Raw genomic sequence first — 8954 nt, forward strand, 5'->3', positions numbered from 1 at the left:
ATTTCATCCAGAACGAGTGAAATATTTGTCTCCAGGGAGACGCTCAACGAGACTTACTGAAGGATAAATAAAACCGCCCTCGCAACATAAACTGAAGTAATCAATCTAGTTAATTAAATTAATCTCCCAAACTCTCAGGGAAGCTGTGAATCATAGCCGTGTTCAAAACAAATATGCTAAGAAAATACCCAGATCAGTGTCACCTGTGTAAACTCATTCCTTTAAGGCGGCATTCAAAATACAAATGAATAAGTAATGCTCAAAGATTGTTTCAAATATCATGTTGTTCTTTTCCCTCTCCTCAGTGTGTGAACATGCACAGCCAACTGATTTTCCACAAAAACCAAGAAATATGTTTTATGCATGAAGCCGGAGCAGCAGAGGTCATTCAAAACCTTTGTTTAAAACATGCATGAGCCTCAGACACATTAGCGACCTCTGCCATGTGTCATCTAGACATCTACTACATGAAGGTGTGAAGTATAACGCAAAGTCATCATGCTGTGAGTTTACTAGAAACCTTTATGCCAGCTATGCAATGTACAACCCCGGGGCAGGGTGAGAAAGAGTAAACATCAGGGAGTATGGGGAAAAGCACAGAGTATTTGCTGATTCTACAAGAAAGCTACAGATTGGACTGAAGGTTAACCAAGCAAGAAAAGCGTGGTTGGCAGGCTGAACTACTGAACATGTGATCAATAGCTGCGGGGGTGGAATTCAGAAGTGAGTAAATCTCCCTGGTAATCTTTGAGCAAAGCAGAACTCACTCGTACCAGTTTTTCACTGAAAGATATTATAGTTCTCTATGTCTGAAAATCATTCAGCAAGAATCAAATAAACCCAGAAGCGCAAATCTGGAGCCGTTGAAGTGCGGTGTGAAGTTCAGATGTTTGCGAGACCCTACAGCCAAACATTTTGGAGGCGAAATATTTTTATTTGACAGCTGACAACGATGCCTCAACACCAAGGAAAAACTTGGTGGCTTGTTTTGCAAAACCAGTCATTCGTTATGTTTTCAGTCCGAGTGGCATCCGCCTGAGAGAATGGCAGCACAGAACAGAGCAGCAGCCCAGGGGGTTGACTCTGCTGCTGGATTATTTTCTTACCTTCTTCTGGCAATCCTTAAAATGTAATCCTTCACTGTATTTAAAGTTTAAATATTTCTTTCAGTCAATACACCATTAGTTTGATTTTCCATTTTCAATATGAAATCACTCATCAAAAATAGTGCCCTTCTATTTCTTTCAAATTAGAAGGTGTCCAAGAAGTTGGACCAAAGTCTCCTAATTGGACTTTCTTCTCATACATTGATAAGATTGTATTTGCACTTTTATAAAGAGGGTATTTTGCTCAGAGGTTTCTCATCTCTTCAGTCCAATTTCAGTCTGTGACACTTTTTAAAAGACTTTCAAAGAAAAGTTTTTCTTCAGCTGCATTTACAATCAACTTGGACCCGCTATCCTTTGAAATGCATTCCATTAAAAGTTCCAAATCTCCAAGTAAATATTCAGCGAGTACTCTCTGGGAACACTTTGTCCCTCCTTCCCCTCTTTCTCTTCCTTCAAATAGCTCTATGATAGAGCAGTTTAGACTTGTCTCATGTACTTTCCACAGTCGGGGAGGAGACTCATAATGATGTTCATAAATCTTTGAAGCAAGCAAGAGGAGAGGAGAAGAAAACTGATGTTTAAAGCAGATAGCGTTTGGATGCAGAAAAGAAGCATGTGGGTTAGAAGAGGGGGATTTTTGATGAAGAATGAAAGAACGCTACAGTCAATCAATCATCAATGAATCAGTTAAAATCTCATTTTGAAACAAAAATGACTGATGAACAGATATCATCTAATCTATCTGATGGTATTATCATTCTGCAGAGTATGTTGCGATGATTTATAGAGCTTCAAGGCAACTGAAACGCTGCATTCAAGTTGCACTGTGTGATGAAGTTTTACATTGCCTTGACACAATAAGCCTTCCATATTCTGCTCTTTGGGCTACTGTGGGGTGCTGGACAGGAAAAGGCCAGGATATTAAAGGTGACTAAAGGTCAACAGGCCTCCGCAATTAGCAAACACATGGCAGGTAAAGGAAATGGGCGGTCACTATGGAGAGGCAGATTAACCTTATGAACCCCTATTGTGAAATATACCCGCCTGTTAGTTCAGGTAGGTGATGGGTTTGGAAAAATAATAATAATGTCAGCCACCATAACAACAGAGAAAGAGACTGAAACTGAATATACCTTTGTACACACATGCAAATGTTTCCATACAGTGACGTGAGAAGGCGAGCTGCATGCACAGGTCACAGATACAGAGACACAAAGACAGATTAATGAGCAAACAGGCAAGATGGCTTCCATAACAACTCCTGCGGCTCACAACAATGTTAATCACGGAGCTCCTGGCACAGACAATGCAACATCTTCAAGTGTGGGGGGGAGACAGAGAAACGGGGAGGGTGTAGGAAAGACACACACACGCACATGCACGCGCACGCACACGCACACGCACACGCACATGCACACACACACACACACACACACACACACACACACACACACGCACACGCACACGCACACGCACACGCACACACACACACACACACATACACATACACACACACACACACACACACACACACACACACACACACACACCTCCCAGAGGTTGTCTGTTACAGCCGGTGATCTATCCAGTTTATAGCTGATGAACCACAGTTGAACTCAAATGGAATGAGGCATGGCAATCTTCTTTATTTAATTAATTATTTTTTTTAATATTTGAAGAAGATGTTTTCAAAGTCTGTGCACACAGAGTTGGTAAATAAAGCAAATCAAGTAATATTCCCAAAGAATGTAAACATAATTTGTATTCCTTTATTTGTTTATTTTTTGGAGGGGATGGGCTACTAAACTGCTAAAAGACATGTCCTTATAATTGTTACCTTCAGATAGATGCCTTATACAGCCACATTGACTTACTACTCACACTAAGAGATTGAACACCTGGGGCTGCTACAAGACAAATACATGGCAGCTTTAATGAGTTCTCTTTAACCAATGAATAGACATTGTGAAAGGAGACATTAACCCTGACATCCTTTTCTCATGAAAAAACTCCCGAAAGGAGAAGAAAATATTTCATTAATTATTCAGATGCAATTAATTTAAAGTCAGACCCTCACATCACAAGATCTCTTTACTACGAAACATTATCTTAACAACAGATGATTGTACCTTTATGTAGAATTCCTCTTATAGGAAGGAATAATAAATGAAATATCTCAATAATAAATGTTGTTAACCCTGGGTCGACTATTATGCTGTATAAGTAGAATATGTTTTCCCATCTGTAACACAATTGAAGAATTCTTATCTGGAGTTTGTGAAATACACACTTGATGGCATTCCTGTGCCTGAATGTCCTCCTGTTATGTTGCTCTCCATCCTCTTTACAGACACTTGGAATAGCTCTTGGGATAGGACTCCTGCCATCAGTGGTGGGCTGCAACATCTCTGCTGAGCAACCGACCGAACCATCTCACCATCCTACGCTGTCCAGTGGCAGATCCAATAAATACTTCATCGCTGCTTCTCCCTCAGAAAGCTCCTTCAGGAATTAAAATACATCTTGTTTTTCAGACCTACACTGGAGCAGATGTGTCACTCAAAACTCACAACAAAGTCTACAGTGGAGTTTGTCTATTTTCTCTATAAATATTTCAAGGGTTAATAAATTGCCAATCTGGGAATAAAGATTGGACTAAGGCAACCAATGGGTTTATGATTGTTAAAAGTTGTGCCATAAAAAACTTGAGTGTTTTGAATGAAAAAATATACATAACGATATTTTCACTTGTATTTTAGTATAACAAACATTTCAACATGACTACAAGCCTTTATCCATGCAAGAAACTTGGTAGCATATTAATTAGCACGTATTAATAATATAACTTCCCTTTGTTCCTCTAAAAGTTCCAGAAAGCATCCTACATTGTCATATACAAGCTACAGTAAATATAAAATGCACGATTGTATTAAATAAATGATTGCATGTTACTATTTAAGGAAATATGTTTTTTCCCACCCTCATCATGAAACTTTTTTTGACAGAAATCAATACAGACATCAGGGCATTGCTCTACCAAAAGACCACCAGCAATCCTCTAATCATTTTCTGACAGTCTAACTTTGCCAGATAAATAATTAAATCCCAATGTTCTTTCTTTGTAAATGGCTGCCATGCAACCATGGCCAGATAAAAAGGTTGAGTTATGTCCATACCTGTTATAATTCCAAAAAGTAACAGTGGGACTAATTATTGTGGCATGACAAAACGCGCAGTCTGGTTTTCGGCACATTTTTTAAATACCCCAGTAATTTCTAATTAAGCGAATCCATACCTGGCAGAAATCACATTTTACATTTCTGAATCTGTGCCTTGAGCCTCGAAGCAGAGCCCAAAGCAAGTTTATTGCAGGCATAAAAGGATGAATTAACAACTCCCACACGTACAGTAACATACAATTATGTAATTACCCATTCAAAAAGCTGTTTATTTACAGGCGGATGATTGATGTGAAATGCTTTAAAGTATTATTCCGCTGTTGATGGTTTCTTTCTTCTTTCTTCAAAACTGCCAAAACACAGCATCATCTTTTCCATCAATCTCAGGTCCTGGTGTTAAATTCAAATGTCTTTTACTGCGAGGCTATTTTGAACTTTGAGCCGCCCATGAAGCTGCGTTTCTTTTTCTTTGGAGCTCGAGTACATTTATAGGTCAAGTTAGATGTTATCTGATTTGAGGCCCAAGCACAGCCTTTTATCGATGTGGAAAAGCTGGCCTTTCTGTCAACCTCTGTCTCGGTCTCCAGCCGCCTGTATTCCCCAGATTAGTCCGGGCAGCTGGCTCATTTTCTGACCTGAATACCTCACCAGCAGAGAGGAAGAGAGCCCCGGCTGAGAGAGAATGCAGAAGAGGAGATAGTATGAAGAAATGTGAAAAGGATAGAGAGAGAGAAAAGTCGGTCTTAGATAGAAGAGAGGGGTCAGAATACTGACTGACAGAGGGAAGGAGCGCTATTTAATTTCAGAAGCTTTTCAGTATTTTATCTGTAATGCAACGCAGCGGATGAAAGCAGGATGAAAGTCAGAGAGCAGACTTTTTTTTAAGCCCTCATGATCCACTAGTTTTCGGAACAGATAGTTCTTTAGAAGATAAACCAATAATACTCTTATTTTCATGCTTTATTTCTATGGCTGTACACATCTCAATACATTTTTATATTTCACATCAGCAAAGCAGACACAGCTTAACCATCACAAGTCGTCTCTGGATTGGTGACGTGGCAGAACGCGACCCCAGGAGCAGTTTTGAGTACCTCACAACGTTTTTATATGTCTGCGGACAGATTGTGGGATCGAGATATCACTACAACTGTGCAAGATTCAGTCAAGAACATTACAGAGGTGTAGTTGACATCAAAGTAAAGGTCATGTTTGAAAATGGCTGTGGTCAATGTGTATTACAATGTGAAAAAAGCTTGTCAAGTTGCTGCCGCCGGTGGTCAAGTTGCATTGTGGGTCATGTGTATTCCATGTTTTGACAAGATGACTGGAATAAAAAAGACAGTATCTCCGAATCGGCTGCAACCATTTTATTTTAACGGTCGATTGGTAGTCTGACAATGCTAATGGCGAGCCATGCTTAATATCTATCATTCATTTTAAAGAAATTATCTCAAAACTGAAAAACAGAAACATTTTGTCATAAGGTTTGATCAAATGCCTCCAAGATAAAGCTGTAAAAACATAAATGTAGTGTTTTGTTCTCACAGCTTACATAATATGAACCCATGTTTCCTTTCATTTATGTAAGACAAAATTCCAGTCACAAGCAACAATACAAATGCGTGGGAAGTAAAAACGTAACTGTCTTTGGGTTGTCAACCAATCAATCACAGCAACTGTCAGTGAAAATATAAGTCTAAATGATTAGTTCATATACCAAGTTATCTTTTGTATTTGAACTCCAACTAAAAATGAATCAATCATGAAATCTCTGCAATGTTTAATTCTGATTATTACATTTAGATTCTCTCTTATTCCATTGCCTCTTTCAGCCTTTCCTCACTTGTTCTTCTTCCTTTTACTGGACTGACAGCTGCAGCTGTGACAGGCCTTTTCATTCCCTTTTCCTTTTTTGTAATGAAAGATAAAGGGAGGTAAAAACAAAAAATAAAAAGAAGGGTTCGACCCACACACACAGGAGATTCAGTTACATTATTGACTTGTCCCCCACAGTGTTCAAAAAGCCTGCAGATTTAATCTAAGCAGCAGAAGAAGAAATAAGTCCGCTCTGCCACAGGAACCTTAACCTCTAAACAAGCGATTTCAACCCAGGACTGACAAACCACAGTGTTAGCATCGCTATCGCAATGACATGACAGCTGTAGCTGACAACTGTGTGTCTCATCATCCATCAGAAAGAGCCAGTCACAAACACATGACAGCAGATACTGTCTTAGGTAACTGCCAGAGTGAAGAGTTTACACTGTACCTTTACGTACTGCATTGTAACATAATCCTTGTCTGTCAAATGGATTATGATATGTCCAAGACGATGTTTGTGGGTGAATGTGCTATTTTTTCTTATACTTGCAGGCATGCTAGCTGGACATTCAGATGCTCACCAGAGATACTATATCTAGTATTGCAAAACCTTTAGCTCATTTTTCATCATGGGCTGTAGGTGAGGTTTCTATTAGGATGAAGCTAAGTGCCTGAAATTGGGCCGCTACATTCAAGATTAATGAATTAATACTGTAGTCAACGTTTATGAATCATTGCAAAGAGTTTTACGCCAACTTGTACCACTCTCATATAAGTCTGTTCAATATTACGATCAGACAAGAAACTGTTACTCTGAGCATAAATAATCGAAGTGAAGACAGATGGCCTTACTCCGGACAAACAAGGAACACTTCATCATATTAAGAAAAGGAAAGAAAAAAAAGTAATGATCTTTTCACCTAACTATCGGCAAGAATGCAAAAATGCACATTTCCAAAAATGTCAAGAAATACCTTTAAAAAACATGATAACACCTTTTTTTTTGTTTACATTGCAAACCATATTATAAACAACAGAGCCTTTCCATGTGATGCTGCATTGATTCAAATGTATGTTTATGTGCCTTTTTCTTCCCTGCATCACAGATATTTAATATTTATAGCCTGTGTATGTTTTTTGAATGCAAATGTATGTTGGCAGGTGGGGAATACACTTGTGGGATGACAGTGCTCTTTAATGTTTTATAACCACCTGACAGTTCAGAGCTACTGGTTCTTCTCCTCTCCTGTAATCTCACATGCCTTTTATTTCTAATCCTCATAGACAAAAGGAAAATAAATATCTGCAGCAAAATCACATTTTCGTCTCAGTCCCAGTTCACTGCTCAAGTTGAATCAGTGTTGACAAACTAGGACTTCAGCTTTTCAAACAAGTCTTAGCTTGGCAACAATGATTTAGCCAGAGAATACAATTTCATCCACCATTGACTCAGTATGGGCCATATTCACCACTGAAACATGCTTTATTTAAAACATGCACATTGTAAGCCATACCATGCTGTAACTGTATGCAGTGTGAGTGTTTGATGTGCCAGCTGTCTTCACATTTGTATGAATGTGTGTGCTTTCTGAGAGAGATGAAAAAACCTGAGGGCTTTTCCTTCCTAAAAGCACGGCCCCTCTGAACTACCACAATCCAGACATGAGCTCTCAGGCTGATGAGAGAATTTAAATTGGAATCTGTTGAAAATATGTTTCTTATCCTCTACTACTAGATTTTATATAAAAACCAAGAAAGTTTTTAGTTAAAGCCTTAAATTCAGTTATGAAAGAATACATTTTTGAATACACGAAAGGGGAACTTTTTGAAAGATCAAACTTTATTTTGAGTTTAGCTCTTTTCAATTTGAAGTGTGTCAAATAAATGGAAATAAGGTCCCATTTTGCAGACTTTACTTGCATAACCAGAATTTTTAAATATAGCCCTCACTGTGCCCTGTGAACGGTGGGTCTTTAACTTTTTCTGGGAAATGAGCAGGTCAGATACCATGGAGCGAAAGGGAATGTACTGATTCTGAAAATGCCTTTAATTGCTTCAGCGAGACAGAGGCGAGGATGGTGGTCTACTGAAAAAAAGTGTAACAAGTCAGCCAATAAATGGCTATTGTATCTGTGTCAGAGCCGAATGGTTGGCGTAATTGTTCTTAATGAACTTCTGGATTACAGATGACTTGACTGGCATTAACCATAATGACTTGTCTTTGAAAGAAGATAAAAACAAACTTCCTCTCCAAGAACCTTGCCGCTGTATTCTCTCTTTTAACATCTAGCTATATAGGAACCTAAAATAAGAGAAAGCTATGTATAACTCTCATGTGAAATGTTTACTACCAGACTCAGGGACAGTTTCATCCCACAGGCAATAAGACTGTTAAACACCTGAACTGTTGAAACAAAATCCATAACATTCATCTGGCTGCTATTTAGAAATTATTTCTCTATTTATCTAATACAGTATATCATATTCCAATAACTTGCATATAGACTCTTATTGCACTATTTCACTTTTTTAAACTATTTTTCCTTTTTATATGACTATTTACTATTTACTTGCACTATATTTTTCTGTTTACCTATTTTATTGTGTTGCCCTGTTGGAGGAGCCTGTGACCTAAGATGTTCATCATCATAACTACACTGTAGCTATGTTCGTATGACAAAAATAAAAACCTTGAACCTTGTTTATATGAGGTGCACAGAGTATTTTAGTATTTTAACATTAATGTTTTCAGGCTGAATGTTAAAAGCTGTCTGCAAGCACAACCTTTCTGTAAAAGGTAGAAATAAAGCTTCAAATAAAAATGCAAAGGGTAGAGTACAGG

This window comes from Notothenia rossii (assembly GCF_949606895.1).
Source record: "Notothenia rossii genome assembly, chromosome: 7".
NCBI lineage: Eukaryota > Metazoa > Chordata > Actinopteri > Perciformes > Nototheniidae > Notothenia > Notothenia rossii.